Source organism: Zophobas morio, unplaced genomic scaffold (assembly GCF_036711695.1).
Source record: "Zophobas morio isolate AGI-343-1 ecotype UQ-CSIRO unplaced genomic scaffold, CSIRO_AGI_Zmor_V1 ptg000044l, whole genome shotgun sequence".
In the NCBI taxonomy this organism is placed as follows: Eukaryota; Metazoa; Arthropoda; class Insecta; order Coleoptera; family Tenebrionidae; genus Zophobas; species Zophobas morio.
The window spans coordinates 1081232-1098636 of record NW_026972149.1 but is presented as its reverse complement, the minus strand read 5'-3'; the positions used below and the strand labels follow the sequence as shown (position 1 = coordinate 1098636).

At 33.6% G+C, this 17405-nt stretch overlaps 1 protein-coding gene across 2 annotated transcripts in view; it reads left to right on the top strand.

The window, feature by feature from the left end:
• LOC135141406 (neurogenic locus protein delta) overlaps window positions 1-17405 on the top strand; it is a 75429-nt gene that overhangs the window by 48816 nt on the left and 9208 nt on the right. Inside the window, exon 1 of one of the 2 annotated variants that reach the window (XM_064072475.1) lies at window positions 4881-4927. The exons of the other annotated variant lie outside the window; for it this stretch is intronic. The gene's annotated coding sequence lies outside the window, so the exon portion shown is untranslated. Of the gene's footprint in view, window positions 1-4880; window positions 4928-17405 lie in introns of those variants that run through there. 2 annotated transcript variants of the gene reach the window in all.

Here is a 17405-nt window from a genome sequence, read left to right as displayed (position 1 = left end):
GCGTGTGCCAGGTGGTTACTGGTCCAAATTAGACAACATATGTGAAATTTTGCCTCACGACTCAGAAAAATCCCAGTTTCTTAAAACAAAACACGGCTGACGTCGGTTTACGCAATTTTTACGCAATTAAAATAGCAGATGGCGCTTTTTGCTCAGTTCGCCCACAGTGATTTGCGGGCGGTGGCGTGCAAGTGCGACATGGCTGGACCTCAGCATATGCATGCATGTGGGTATTGTGTATGCGAGTATTCCATAACGTGGAATTAAATTCGCAACATTCATTAATTAGATATGGGGCTATAAGTTTTTAATATGACTGTAGATGTTTATACTCGTATATATCATTAAGGTGAATTTTCGCCTAATTTGGTTTTGGTTTATAGTTTAACGTCATCTACTTATAATTATAATTATCATATGACGAGAGGAAATAAAAATTCCGTTTCTTTGTTTTTATTTTAACATATAGGGCTTATCAGAAAACAAATTAAATTTCAGATTAAAATTTTATAATTTACCTAAAAAATTAAATTAGTTCAACTGTGCTTGAGGGACGAGGAAACTTCTATTTAACTTTAGGCCAAATTTGTTTTAAATATTTACATGTAACACCCAAAAACGTAAAGCGACAAGATTATAGAGAACATAATAAGAAAATCTCTAGTGGATATTAGGTGAAAACAAACACGTAAACAAAAATTTATGTGAATAGCATTAAAAAATAAACCTATTTGGTAACTAAATTCTCAAAAGGCTAAGGATCTGTTCAGTTTTTCATCCTAACATGTCAAACAAAACAGTAGATTGATAAATATGTTGGAATGAAAGGGAAAAATGCTTATAACATGACGAAAAATAAAGAAAACCGAGAAAACTATTTGATATTTTGACCTTTTGATACTATGAGAGCTTTCAAAAATAGGGAAAAAAATGATCTGAAGTTATTTAGACCTCGTCCATCTTTCGAATGTACAGCTTTTTCGAAAAAATATTGATTTTGATTTTGCCCATAAGTTAAAAAGTTAAAAGAAAATAAAGATATGTGTGCAGTGTCAAAGCAAAGATAAACAAACATACTATGCGCTTGTTTCAAGTGAGTTTTGAGGACACATATATGCATTTGAATAGGTACAGTCTGAACAATACTATATACCCAAAGTTTCTGAAATGGACTAAATCGTTTTTTATTCAGTAATTTTTATTTCGTGCGCGTAAGCCATTATATAATGTAGGCGAATCCAATGGACGACAGGTTACTTTTATGTTTTCTTGACGTTTCATAACCCCTAGAGTACGAAAAAATAGGTCCCTCGTTTCCGTCTGTCTGTCTGTCTGTCTGTCTGTCTACCGTCTGTCCGCAATTTTATTCGGCAGATAATTTTTGAAAGTACTGGAACCTATTGTTGTCAAGTTTTATGTGCTGTAGAAATATCGTGTAGATGGTAAAACGGTAACCGTAATTTGGCTAATCACCCCACCAATAATAATGACTTCATCTCCAAAATTTATATTAGTAAACGTTATTTAAATTTAGATACTCCTGTATATGTGGTTTGTAAATCCGTGAGTTTTTACCCTGGAAAAAAAATCAAAATTGTTTAACAACATTTTAGAATGTAACTTTGAATCGATAAAACCCAATACTCTTAAAACTTACAAGGGTTTAAAGGTTATAGTAAACACGGTAATTCGTTAATCAAATTTGTTTCGTTAATTTCTATCAATTACTTACCACTCCCACTCTACAGAAGAACATATAACCAACCCCACCCACCCGCCCGCCACCATTTCGGTGATTAATTTTATCTGCTCTGAGTGAAAAATGCAACTTATGCAGAAATAAAATTAGTCGCTAGAATGAGAAGAGGGAGGGTGGGCGGGGCTAGTAATTGTTAAGATAAGACTGAACAATATTGAAACTAGTAATTGGAATGAAATGGGTGAGGGTGAGCGGGGATATTGCTTGCCTATAAAACACTCTAGGAAAAAGTTAAACTTAGCCCCACCCACCCACCCGTTCTCTCATTTTTTTTTCTTCTGAAATAAGAAATAAATCTTGTGACAAATAATACAACAACAAAAAATTACTTAGTGATAATTTCGATTAGTTCCCACTTCCATTCTACAAAAGAACGTATACCTAAACCCCGCCCACCCACCCGCATCCATTTTGGTCATTAATTTTAACTGCGCTGAATGAAAGGTGGATCTTAAGGAGAAATAAAATTAGTCGCTAGAATGAGAAGAGGGGGTGGGCGGGGCTACTAATTGTTAAGTTAAAACTGAGTTTGGCAAGTCACATACTTCTAAGAAAATAGAGGGGCTAGTACTTGCAACGATAAGACTGAACAATATTAAGAATAGTAACTGGAATCAAATGGGGGAGGGTGGACGAGGGTATTGCTTGTCTATAAAAGAATCTAGGAAAAAGTTAAACTTATATTACAACAGTGTTAAGGTTATCGTAAGCAGAGTAAATCGTTAATCACATTTTTTTCATTTAAGCCTCCCTACAAAATGACATCATTTTATAATTTTACCAAATAAATGTTCCTTAAATATTGTAGAATTACATACTCCTGCACCCTTGGCATCCAGATTTTTATAAAAAAAATCAAATTTGCATAACAATATTTTACAATGTAAATTTGGAATTGCAAAAAAACCAAGACTAGGAACTCTTGTAAATATTTTAAGGTTATTGGAAGCATGGTAAGTCAATCAATTTTGATTTTCTTTTAACCGCTGAGGCTTATAATCTGAAGGTACTAATACTTGAATTTTTCCTAAGTATAAACATAAAAACATAAACAGTCGAAGTTAAGCATGTACTGAGAAATTGATAGTACATATCTACATTTTTTCTCGTTAGTTATATGCTTTAAATATATTTCATATTGTCCACACTTGTGTAGACCGCGCCCCCTTGGAATTGCGCTCACGGGCTGCGAAGGTGTTAATTAAATCAATTTATTTTATAAAAATTATCACAAAACGAAAATCTCAAAGTCAAATTTTATAATTATTTAAAGAAGCGGAATTTGTCGGTTTATACTTCAAAGGCGAAGGAAGTTCTGTCGAAATAATCTTGGACCAATCTTTTCTCACCCTGTATAAACAATTCTAAAAAATATGGCAGGTAAAATTCATTTGGTAAAATTTTAAGTCGACGATAGATTTCAGAGGATTCGGTTACTTAATTGTAAAATGTGCTTCCGTAGAAAATCAAAACAGATTCGTAAACCACAAGTGTAGGAGGACATACGTTATTTTATAAAGTTTAAATAATGTTTACCATGTAAAATTTTCAAGTAACGTCATCAAATTATTCGTGGGGATGATTTTGATCGCATTTTATCGTCCACACAATATTCCCAACATATACACAGGGTGAGTCATAAAATAATTTTTAACTTGTTTTTTCCAAATAGAATGTCCTATATAATTTTACATATCGTCAATTACATATTTTCTTGTACTTTATAACCACAGAATTGAATTTCCAATGCGACGTTGCTAGATTATTGCAATTTATTTATTCATATATATTCTATTTAAAAAAACTAAGTTGTGTGCTATGTCGCAAAAATGAAACACTCTGTGTAGTTGAAAATAAATTGAATGTATAGTACCCAAAGAACCACACAACTTCAGTCGTGAGAAATCAAAGATCATGCACGTAATGACTCACCCTGTAAATAAAATTTTACAGCAATCGGTCTAGTAGTGTCGGAAATTATCGTTTAATAAAAATCTATACAGACGATAGACGGCAGACGTCAGCAGCCAGACAGACAGACGGAAACGGAAGACCCTTTTTTTCATACTCTAGTGGTCATGAAACGTCTAGAAAACATCGATGGACTTGTATTACAAAAAATGCGGGTAATAAAAACTATATAATACAGGAAATTTCGATTTCGATCAAATTTCGTTCCGTATCTCCTTTCGCAATTATTGCATTATTAAATTACGAATCGATGCGGCTTTGGCAGACGTACAAGTCAGACAGGTAGCGTGCACATCAAACATTTAAATAAACATATTACATGATGGAGTATCCAAGATTTAAATCGTAGATTATATCGAAGTCATGTTTCAACCCTGTCGTAGCTCGTTACAGAAAATCGCGTTGAAGTTTTCGTTGCTCAAGTTGCGTGGGGTGGAAAAAGACAGCAACTGTTTCCTCTGCACTTCTTATATAATATCGATATAAATTATTGTGATTCCTGCCCATATTTCCACTGTACGCAATCCACGATTAGTTCGTACCTGTTGGTGCATCTTTCTGGGTTCATTCAGACTGCGTGACGACGCTGTCTTGCACAGAATGGGCCAAAACACGCTTTTTTGCTCAAGTTTGTACTTACTTGTTTTTTCGTTCTAAAAATACCGTCATTCGTCATTATCATTACCATTTCTCTAAATTTTACCTATTGGCCCAGTTTTGTGGATTCGCATTGAGCAGCTGCTGTATCTTTATTTTGTTAGATACAGTATCAGCAAAAATGCAGATGTCCTGTCTTGAACAGTGGCTGCGAGAGTCATCTGCTAGAGATGTTTTTCTTAGATCATTAGGAACATCAATAGAAGCAACTGTAAGAGCATTATTTCAGCTGATTAAATTTAAATTTGACATTTATGTTAACACCGATTTTATAGTGTTTTGGTTTCTATATATACTTGCCGTAAAACTTAGCTTTATTTACTCTTTTTAATAATTCTCAACACAACTGAGATATCAACGAATAAATATTATCATATAAATGATATTTGAGATTATTGCAATGAAAGTAAATATACAAGTTCAAAAAATATCTTATTTACATAGCACTATTGTGGATTTCGCTAAAAATATTTTGTGTTAGTTAACGTAAAGTGATGACGGATACTCGTTTGTTGAAGACAAGATGCATTTTAACACGACGTAAGTAGAACGTAATTTTTTATTGAATGAAAAATGAGCTAACATTTGCTTGTCAGAGCCTCCATTTCATAAATTTATTGCGATATGAATCGAAACTTCAAGTCATTAACCTAAAATATACCAAAATATAAAATATCTGCAGCGTAATTTTAACACGAATATGAACTATTTTTGTTAAATTGGTCGCAGCAGGTTGACGTAATATCTATAAATTGGTGTACATTGTAGAGAATTTGGCCGACCTGTACGAAATTATTGTTTACTTACCAAGATAAAAAGTGTAAAAACCAAGTGGCTGCTCACTTTTTAGGGAAACAAGTTATTTTGATTCATAATTAGTGCATAATCTAAAGTCTTGTCATAACACAAACGATTTTTAAGGTTACATTATGTCATTCTCGAATTCAGCGATGTCAGTTACCTATACCGGGGTAGTAACGGTCAACTCTAAATCAAAATGTTTTCGACTGCACGATAATTTATCTAAATTTACTAGCATTATAATCTGGCAGTATTTTGACACAAACTATTCTAGAAAATTTGGCTGATAATAAAGAAAAAAGACTGGAACAAGTATTGATTACCTCTTGACAATAGCAAACCCACAACTGTGGTAATTTTTCTCCCCTTTTCAACCCGCGTTTGTGTAAAAGTACGTCCAATTAAAATTTTCAAAACAAAGTAATAAATTAAACGAGACCGATAAATTAAAAGTTCCCACTTATTTTAGACGGGAAATGTCTTAGTCACTATTAATCGCAAATCACGACACTGGTTTCACAGAAAATTGAATTAAAAGCGTCTACAGAATATCACTGATTTGTCGTGGACACAGAGACTGCACCGCTAGGAATATCACTTTCTTTAAAATGGTTTGGGTTTCTTGATTGATTATACACAAAAAAAAAAAAAAACTACAAGCAAAGACTTAGCAGAATGATATTATAACGAATGAAATACCAACATGTGGATTGATCAAAAGATTATTTATTGTTGCTTACATAATCAAAATCAGTAACGGAAGATCAGCTTCTTTTTATCCGCGCTCGAAATCTGTTTTCCGCATTCATATTATTGGAATTTCCGCCAATTTAACACTCTAACTCGAAATTTTCCGTGGATAATCTTTTTAATAGATAGAAAGTTATTAATACACGAAACTGTACTAAAGCAGTTTTAAGCGTTCCTCTAAACACCACATGTGTACCCAAATTAGGTTCATTAAGAAAACACCGCACAATTAATATATTTTTAACAATTTGTTGTTGAGGAATTTAATTGCGGTCTTAAAATTTTATGGAGTCATCAAAGAGTTGTTAGAAAAATAATCGATCACGAACGCGAAGATGAAAAGGCTATTCTCCGATTTAGATGTTTATTCCCAACTATACATGATACCGCGTGCATGACTCAAAACTATATAAATTTGGAATCGCAGTAAGCTTGCAAAACAACTATTCCATAAGCATGCGGGACACTATCTAATACTTTGTGTACACTTTAGAAGGAAGATATCTATTGTATTTTTATACTATTATGCAAATTAATCGTATTAAGTTGAGCTTTAAGTAAACTGGATCCCCTATACAATCTTATTTTGTTCTTAGCTAACGAATACTGCGTGAATTTTAATCTGGGATTGAATCCCCTTAAAAGTACGTTACGAATGGCAAACTAGAAAAGGATGATAGATCTGTATGTGCATAAATTTCTTTCGAACTACGCCTAGATCAATTTACATAACGTATTTTGTGTTGCTATACAAAAGACAGGTACTTTTCTGTCCAGTGTTGGGGTAGCTCTTTTATGCAATGCTTTGAACAAGTAACCGGTATTGTCGCCATGACAGTTTTATAGGGTGCTTAACAGAGTATTTGAGCTTTGATTTATTTTTGCAGATTTTCAAGTTATGCAATATTATGATTAACTACTCGTAAATAAAATCAAATACATTTGATCCATAATCGCATCAGTCGGTAGTTTTACATTTTTTTAGTTTTATCGATATTGAGTTGATATTATAGATAATTTATAATTTTAAATCTATAAATAGTCTGTATCTATCAATCATGTTACAGCAAACTATTATCTACAGCCTTCAATCTGTAAACAGTTATTTACAAAGTTCTTCCCTATGACGTATATCAGAGGTAGGCAAAATAGGCAGGTATAAGTTGATTTTGCTCAGTCATCTATAATCAGTAGTCTATTGAATACAATATATAATCTGAAATTTATAACCTTTGTGCACAGTTTATGCAGTGTCGTTTGTGACACAAAAATATAATTTTAGCGTCGCAAATACACGAATTTGAAGCGTCAGTGTTGGCTCACTATTGCGCGGGAAGTTCAAATCAACCCGTGTGTTTTGCTCATACATCTTATAGTCTGGTATATAGAATGCGAGTGTTGGTCACTTGCGCGCAGCGGTCTCCTACATTACAGTTCGACCGTATACCCTTGTCCCTCTCTCCACTTGCAATACATTATTGTTCTTCGGTTACACTCTTGTTTTGTTTGAAGCGTGCTAAATATATACAGAGTGATAATTTATAACGTACCTACAACGATTTTTCTTAAAAGTACGTGAGCTATGTGGTTAGATGTCATTCGTATGAAAATTTGCCTTATATATCAAGTTTGGAAATTTGTTATAGTTGCGTTTTTGAAATAATGAATACAAACCAAATAATGTCAAGTAGACGACAAAATTTGTGTATAATGTACAACACATATTTCTAAAATCTATAGGCAACTATTTACAATGTATTATCTTCTAGAGAGTATAAAATCTGTAATATCAAATGTATAACCTGTTTAGTGTACTGTTTATGTCTGTGAGTAGAATACGTACTTATGCGTACACTGCATAAGAGTTGATTTCAGTCTCACATAAATATATTTGAGGGAAAGCAGCTAACGAGGTATAAACCCGAAATTAAAGGTTCAATACATTACCGATATTATGTTAATTAAGTGGTTGGTCAGCACTGCATATTTTTCGAAGAATAATTGAGAGAAAGTTTTATAAATGGTATAAAAGAGCTCATTAGCAAGTAATTTATAAGTGCATCTGTTGATAAGTTTGGTGGGATAATTGTGGCGGAAATCTTTGATTTAATTCGAGATTTTACATAATCTTTCAGCTGCTCGGAGTGGAGTGTTCGAATTTATGCCCTTGTCGCTGTGATTATAACAGAATTTGGAATTCATCAAGCGTGATATCCAAGCGCCGTTCTACTTTGTATTTTTGTATCGCGTTGAGAAATCTTCAATCTAAAATAGACTGCAGCGGTTTGGGAGATTTATAGTTAAAAAATAATTTCACATCAAATATACGCCACAGCATGTGTGTTTTATCTTAACGGCTTCATTATTGCATTTCGCTTGATATAGCGAAGGCTATTTTCCTTGTTTCAACTGAAGCGAGAAATAATTCAGTTGGGCCAAAATTTGAATAAGTACTTCGCAGGTTAACGGTTCTTACAAATTTGTTTACAAGCGGATTTATTTTTATACTTGGCAATAAAATCCGTTTCTAAGAAGGTGATATTACTGAAGTCCTCGTAATAAGGTCTAATGAGTTTTCACAAACTGATATTTCCTTGTCGGCGTTTGTTTCACTTGGTTAGCTGTTTAATTACCAACAACGAAACCCAAATTATGCTCCGAAATGTAAATTTTACCAAATCATGTTTTGTACGAAAGCGGAAATCCGAAATGAACGCTTGTACGTGCATATTTTCTGCAATAATTACATACAAGCAAGGCCTTGTAGCGTCGCTGATATGCACGAGATACCAAGATATACGCAAAATTGTCAGTTTCGTACGTTAGGTGTTGAATTTTCATTAGGACCGCGCTTCCGGTTGCCAGATTTCAAAAAAATCTATGCAAGCTGTTTGAACATATGCAATATATGCATCATCATCAGAAGAGGGTAATAAATCACCATTTTTTATTCAAAAAGGACCAGTTGCCTCAAAACAATTACCATTTGGCCTTACCTAAAGCACTGTAGGCGAGCAGATGTTGCGAGGGTAGACAACCAAAAAACTTAAAGCTTTTGTACCTTTGCTTCCCATTGTTCCAACGACCAAATTGACCAATAAATACATCCACCCCCGCTAAATTTTAACACAATTTTCCTTTTTTAATAACTGTCATCGAAAAGTAATTAATATTCGATGAACCACCCTACATCATCCCCATTTAAATTTGATACACAATAATGATTTTGATTACAAATTCTCAATGTTCAAACGACTGCATCAATTCCGCACTTTTCTTACTTGGCGTAAATACTGGAAGTCCTCCACGCTACTCATATTGAGACAAATACTTGTGTATACTCAAAAAGATGTAACAAGAATTTTGTAGAGCCGATTTTTCTTAATTAATTAATGTATTATATTTTGATCACCCATACGCCGCCCTTGTTTGATTCGAACGCATTATGTTACGAAAACAAAGTTGTTTATATTTAGTCTGAAGTGACCACGATAAAAAACGAATAAATTATGCCCAAAAGGTGCAAAATATGATGAGTTTTTACTTGTGATTTATCATTGCATTCATATTTTTTAGATTTGTCCCCTGTTTTCTCAGATAATTGGTCATTTGCCAAAATTAGTCTTATCTTAGCAAAAACTAGCCCCGCCCACCCGCCCTCTGTTTTTTTAGAAGCTATGGCATCTGCTACAATCATTTTTATCTTAATAAAAGTACTAGCCCCGCCCACCCACCCCCTATTTTCTTAGAGGATTATGTCATTTGCCAAAATCAGTCTTATCTTTACAAAGGCGCAATAAGTGGGCAGAGATATTATATGTTTTTCTGTAAATAGAGCCTGGGCTGTTAAACAGAGAAAAAAAACGCTAATACTATTTATTTTATATTTGCTATAAAAATGCATTTCTTATTTCAGAAGAAAAAAAGAACGGGTGGGTGGGCGGGGCTAAGTTTAACCTTTTCTTATAGAGACTTTTATAAGTAAGCAATATTCAATAGGCGGGAACACTCTTTTTTTCAAATTATTAATTTTCAATGAATACATACTTAAACGCGTTCTATAGAAAATCCTCACTAGAAATTAAGCTCCTCCTCTCGTTTCACGATGAATAAATAACGTCATTTAGACTAGAAAAGGTGAGTGGGCGGGGCTTATTCATTTAATGTTTTCCTCAGAATAATCTCTTTTCAGTAATGAATAATTTCAAATAAGTTTCAAAGACAATTTCTTGTACAGAAAGATCATTTGCTTCGCTCGCCCTAAGGTTGTGAGGAATAACAAGGAATATTAAGGTGGAGTTTAGGATGATTGGGCGGAGCATATTTTTTCTAGTACAGTAATCAATAAACGGGCACACTTTTTTTTCTTAAAACCATCAAATTTCAATGAACTGATACTAACAAAGTGTTCCAGATACAGGTATTTCTGTAAAGAATCATATGAATTGACAAAGGAAAAGTTTTGCCGTTTGGGAATGTCCCGATCAGCATTTTTTCAGCAAGGACACGTCTGTTAATGCCGACACGTGCAGTTATTATCAATAATAAAACCTTGGGGTGTATCATTCTTGAGATTTGTTTATAAAAAAATATAATAGATAATACCAGTAGCAGCATAAACACTCGACGTAATCTTGTAGAACCCCGGTATAGGTACTAGTATAGAAGGTTATAGATTTTTTGCGAAAATTTGGCATTCGGGAAAAATCTGAAATTTTGAGGGGATGTCATCAAATTGTCAGTCGATCGTCTATCAAACAAAAATCGACACAGATGGTGGAGAGACAGACAGACAGACAGACAGACAGAGAAAGAGAGACGGAAACAGGGACCTACTTTTTCGTACTCATTACACATCGAGAAAATATAAAAGTAGCCAGTCGCCAGATGAACTCAATTACAATATTTTCTTAGCTTACGCTCGGGAGGGGTTTATAGAAAAAATTGTAATTCAGTCCGGAGTAAGAGACTTCCAACTCTATGATTTATTTATAAGAATAACCTAAAAATATATATTATTAAAAAGTTTAAAGTATAGTTTTTCAAAAATTATATACCCCTATATTTTTTTACATATTATGCAAGCATTTGAATTTTCGTAAAGCGCAAATAAATCACACAGAAATTCCATTATTTTTTCGTGGTAGCCGGAAATGCTCGTCCGTAAAAGAGCAACCATTGTAACAGATTCCTTTCGAAAAATAGCAATGATTTTAACCCCGTTTCGGATTTACGAGGAGGGAGGAATTCATTAAAATGATTGAATATAACTTGATATTCGAGCTGGTGATCGAAATTGGCAAGTACTTCCGGGGTTGTTCGGGATTTCCGCCCCTCGGTGCCGGAAATGACCCTAATAGTAAGCCGTATACTCGGTGGGATAAATAAATATTACCCAGAAGTGCAAACAGACCGAAGACCAATTTCGCACCTAACCATTTTTTACAACTGTCAACCTGGTTCTCAAACTGGTTTTGTTTTCATAATTACACCAACGTCGATCTAGTCGTTACAGCGATTTTGTGGTAATTAGAAGCGTAATGACCCAGAAAGGCGCTATTAATAAGCGAGAATGACTAAGCTAGGTTCTTTTGATTCGAGCAAAAATAATTAAGACGTACGGGATATCATTAAAAAATAATAAATCTGATACCAAAACTCCATAAAAAAAAATAGAGTGCGATATTTGATTATGCCGGTAACATGAAACTAGGTGAAGTAATAAAGATAAAATAAAAAATCTGATGACCTTAATAAATATCACAATGGTGTGACATTTTATACTGACTAGATAGTAAAACAATAAGTGCTGCTAATTTTTTAAATATAATTCCTTATTTGATTATGCTGGCGTCACGTAACCGGCTAAAACACATACGAAACAAACATGTACATTAATTTCGGCGCCCAAACGAACCCGAAGCGAACAATAGCCTTTCTAATAGTACGAATTTGAAAAAAGTCGGTGAATGCATTGTGAGAAAACTTTCGAAACCGAAACGTCGACTGTGATGCAGAAAACAATATGACAGATGCGTGCTCTATTATCACAGTTATTACGAGTTACGTAATTGCAATGCGCATCGTAACAATAGCAAAAAAGACAATGCGATGTGCTATAATTTCTAATTTGGGAATGTTCGTTGCGTTAGGTGGTTGTCTGGGTATAGTGTGATACGCACTATTTGCAGAGTAGGTGCATGCCAGGTGCTCTTTTTGATAAGAAATTCCGCATCCAGCGGCCAATCTCTGACAAAAAACGGATGTTTTGTGCAAAGTTCGCAGTTGGGATCATGTTCCGTCGCAGCCGGCTTGCAGTAGCCCGAAGAGATGTTTAAGGGATCTGAAGAAGGGTTAAGACAGACGCATGCACTCTATTTTTAGAGTTTTTAAAATAGTTACCTAGCAATTTGTGGGAGGATTTTGTAAAACAGACATCTAATGCGGTGTGTTACTTCATTAAGAGCCATCTTCTTAAAGATAACATGAAGCGTAGTTGGTTCTTCATACCCTAGCGCTCTCTCCTCATAAACATAAAGCTAACATTTGAATGCAATCACTAAGGAAAAAAAAACATCCTGTTGAAAAAGTCAGTTGATTGTGTCGTAAATAACGTACATTATATTTTTCAAATTTACGCTGTTTTTTGCAAAGTTAAACTAAAAATTGCAATAAATGAGTTTGAATTTTTTGGCCATCTTAAATCTAAAATTTGCTTTAAGCTAATGGCAATTAAGTTTTGAACCATTACAATGACATTTTCCACGAATTGCAAAAACCGGATCACAATGCCGACGGTTCAGACTTTTTTATTGCTTCGATTTCCACTTATTAAATAAAACATTGCATTTTATTTTGATTTTCGATGTTGTAATTCACATTCGGTTAATTATAACGTATCTAGGACTAGGGGAGGCAAAAATTTCTCAGCCTCCCATGGCCTCTCCTAGCTACGGGTCTGGGATCATGAAACCTCGAGAAATATGAAAATATCAAGTCGCCTGATGAACTCGATTATTATACTTCGTTAGTCTACTCTCAATAAGTAAAAATGGCCTCTCAGCAATAATTTGAAATGTTTCTGTTTTTACATCGGAAGAATTTCACGTAGAAATTAGTTTGATTTGGATGGGTTTGTGGCCTCAAAAGAGAGGATTAAAATTATTAATTAAGCCCCAATCGAACAAAATGTTCTGAATATTGTTATTATAATTCTTATTTAATTTTAATTACAATTAAAAGAAACTGACATTTGATTGATTTTGTCTCTTCAACACAGAAGAGATGACCAATTAATTAAGCATACTTGTTTTTTGCCCAAAAAGTATACGTAGATAATAGCAACAAAATAAATTGATTGATTCATAATTTTTTTCATCACCCTATATTAGAAAATCTACAGAATGCAATGATAAATTACAAGTATAGACTGACCATATTTTGAGGTAACGTCATCAATTTTTTTGATCAAAAATTGACCACATTTTTGATAACCTTAAAATATCTCCATGATTTCAAAGCATTCGGATTTGCAGTTCTTGAATAAATCAATAAAATAAATTCACGTATTCATTAATTTTTTTGGGACACCCTGTATTAGCAAATCCAAAAAAATCACAGGTGTACACTCATCATATTTTGAACATTTTAGATATGATTTATTCGGCAAAATTTTGAGCTGACGTCATCAGGAAAGCGAAGTTATATGACGAAAATCTGACATTTACCGTTCTGGATGGATCTAACCACATTGTTTTAATGTTTCCAAATGATATATTATACGATTCAACCATATCTCTCAAAAGAGGATGTAACTAAATTTTTGTCCTTCAGTGCCATAAAAATAAAATCCCCTGAGGTACGCCGAAAATAAGCTGAACAATAGAAGTTCAAACTGTTGAGATAATTATTCATCACTTGGACCGGAGATCTGTACGCTTTGTCGGCGTCAAATCATCGGCCTTATTCATTCAAAAAGGCTTACACTTGCTGCTGCCTACCATAAATTCTTTTATGTTAAACACCATTCCTTTGTAAACAAAAATTCATTCTGAAAATTATGGTTTTCTAAGAATCTTCGTCCACTTTAGCCGCCTGCACCTGATTCTTCATTCCGAGATAAAAATCATGGAAAAAATTTAGTGATTTGGTGACCGAAATCGCGTTTTTGACCTTTGGGATGTTGTTGTACATAAAATATAAACAAAAAAGTGACCTCGACCCAATAGCTCCCTCGATAATTATTTCGATGAATGTTTACTTAAACTGATTTTTCAGCGTGCGTTGCTGTTTTCTATTTTAATATGTATTATTTGTCAACTGGTTGTTAGTTATGAAAAATTAATTTATCATCTACATGATATTCCTAATACCATATAAAATTTGACAACAATCGGTCTAGCACTAGTGTGCTCTAGGGGTCATGACACATCGAGAAAATGTGAAAGTACTCAGTCGTCCGATTACAATACTTCCTTAGCTCACGCTCATAATGCAGTGGTTCATAAAACAACCAGAAATATACAACAATTTCTTGAAGTTCAATAACTTAACCTTGTTCAAGACCACATATCTGATGATTTGCCACCTAATTATGGCATTTTGAAGCACGACGATATCCACCGGTGAGAAACTATGCAACAAATACGTCAAAATTGTCTTGGATAATTATAATAACTATGCATAAAATTTTTTTATTACTTAAATTTTAAGTTTAAGGTTATTTGCGTGTTTGTTTAAACATTCATAAATTCTTCTTCTTCTCACGATTCGCATTGAAAAATTTATATGTCTTAATTTTGAAACCTTGAGACGCCCATGTCTCGTATGTACGTAAAACCGCAATGTCATTTTATGAAAAAAATCATGATGCGATTGATGAGCCATGAGTTAGATAATGACTTTTTTAACTTCGGCAGGTACTTATTTAAATAGTATTTAGTTTCAGTGTAGCTTCCGGGGAAGTCGGATCGCTGTCAGTGATATTTGTTGTTGTGAAATTAGTGAGGATGTTAGTTGTTGATGCTTTTTCAACTTTGTAAGTAGGTACACTTTTGTTGAATATTATTGGGTTAATAATGGTAATGGATTTCCTGGGTTGTTTGTTATTTTTGGATTCATAATACCAATATAGTGAAGTGGTTTATTTTAGTTATTTTAATTCGCGATAACAGTGCAATTATTGACGAGACAAGGTGTCCACGAACCGTTTATTGTTGTTTGATAATTTTAGCGCTAAATGAAACAATCATAATTTAAACATTATAATTTGTGCGTATACAAATCGGTGAAAAATTCGCGAAAAAATCAAAGTACTTTTTAATAAACGGCGCCATAAATCTCTCACAAAGACGTCTTCAATAATGTAATGTATATTTTTATACTCGTAGTTGGTGAATCAGTCGATCATATTCCTATAACTCTCTATAAATAAATAAGACTTTTTCGATACACTGGGATCAGCTATTTAACACTAATTTGGTTGCCTTAGTATTCGAATATTGCAAAACTCGCTATCACTCACTGATAACGTTTTAAACACAATTACAACACTCTCAATCGCAAAATTTTCGGATCAATTATTGACATACGTTCAAAGTAGCCTTAAAGAAATGTATATAAAATTAGTCGTGCACGGCTACAATTGCGTTTACGTAGATGACCTATTTTACCGTATCCTCATAGATAACGATGTGTTACATTGTACCTATTTTAATTTCACCCTTATTCGTTGAATGTTAATTACGTTAAGACTTGGCAATGTCAAGGTGCCCGGATGCACGTCACATTACTTTAAAATTTCATGAAAATGGGGCGCTAATGTCCGTATGCTCGTAGCCGTCTTAATTACAACACTTCTTGTATTTACTTAATTAGAAAATGAATTAATCACTTACGCATGAAATCCAATAACCGTAATTGACCACCGTTTACTTTACTTTGCGATTTTACACAGCTGTCCTTATTAACTTTACGTCGTAATCTATCTGTACATAACGCGGCTCGAAAGAATACACTTTTTGTTCACTAGTGAAAGGCTTATTTCATGTATTCTAGGTAGTTGGAGTCTTCAGATATACTCGCGAAAATACATTGTGAATAACACAAACAGGGAATATTGTGGGCGTTAAGAAGATTTTCCGTGAATTTTTTTCTCTTAAATGTGTAATTAAAATATCGAGTTATGGTTCTTTTAATAATTCATAGTTATGCGTCCTTGATACATCTAGTACTGACAACAATATGGACTCCATTTCAAAATTTAATGGCAGTTTTTGTTCTCGTTATTGTTGTGTGGTAATGATCGTTTATATTAATCCATTATAACAATCAAAAGAACCTTAATTTCCGGTCATCACACTGCAGTTTTTTATCCTACCTAAATCTTGTTTTTGTATGATTTATTATATAATTATTTTCGCAGTCGGAAAACTTATTTTAAAATCCGCTCGACCTCTCTCACTTTTTGCCGAGTTTAATAAAGACATTAAACTGTTACTGCGAGAAATCTACGTTAGGGCCAATGATTAACAAAAAAAGTAAAACACACTGTATAGTTGCGGCTAGTGGTGACGATAGTTAACAAGCTAAAAACTTTTCAACTCCTTTTAATGTGTTACGGTTGTTGAGATTCTGATTCTGTTTTTAAGAACATTACAATTATTTGAAATCACCCATCGTGACATTTTACTGCAAAAACATAAAAAGTAAACAGATTATTATAATACTTTAATTCAATTTGTTCATGTGGTTCAGCGTGAAGCCGTTTCAGTTTTCTTTGAATGATGCAATCTCTTCAGTTTTATTAGAAAATTTATCGAACTTTTTTCTGGTTGGAAGCGAGTTTTATTGGTGTACCAGAAGATGAGAGAAAGTAGCCGCACTGCACAGAATCTTTTCAAATGCACACTTTATACGTATTTTATATTATTTATAATTTCGTTAATAAAGCTGTGCTTTATTCATTCCAAATAAGTTTTAAAATAAACAATTAAATAACCCTGACAATTTTGGCGCCATATTTTGAATAAAAGATGACGTCATAACTGTCAAAATTCTCTTAAGTATGGCTACTTTTGCTAATATTCAGGTATTCAAATTTTGTGTTTTGTGTTTATAGTTTGATAGTTATAAATTGGTTGTGGTTAGGAAATGTTTTATTATTTTGTAAACGATTTTAAACTTTTACTGCACATCGATATCGTTCGTTGTAGGCGCGATATTGTCTGCCGCAAAGCGAAACCAGTTGAGGCCGCCGGGTATCATAGTCTGTATATAGTTTCATTCAGTGTTTTGTCAAACAATTTCATCAATGAAAATGGCTTACATCCAGAGGCGGAGTCACATTTGTAATAATTTTATCGGACGGGGAGAGCGCATTGTCGTTATTATATTATTATATTCACACAACTGCGGTCCGGTAATTGGTGTTTTGGATGTTGAATGAGAAGTTGACGATCAAAGTGAC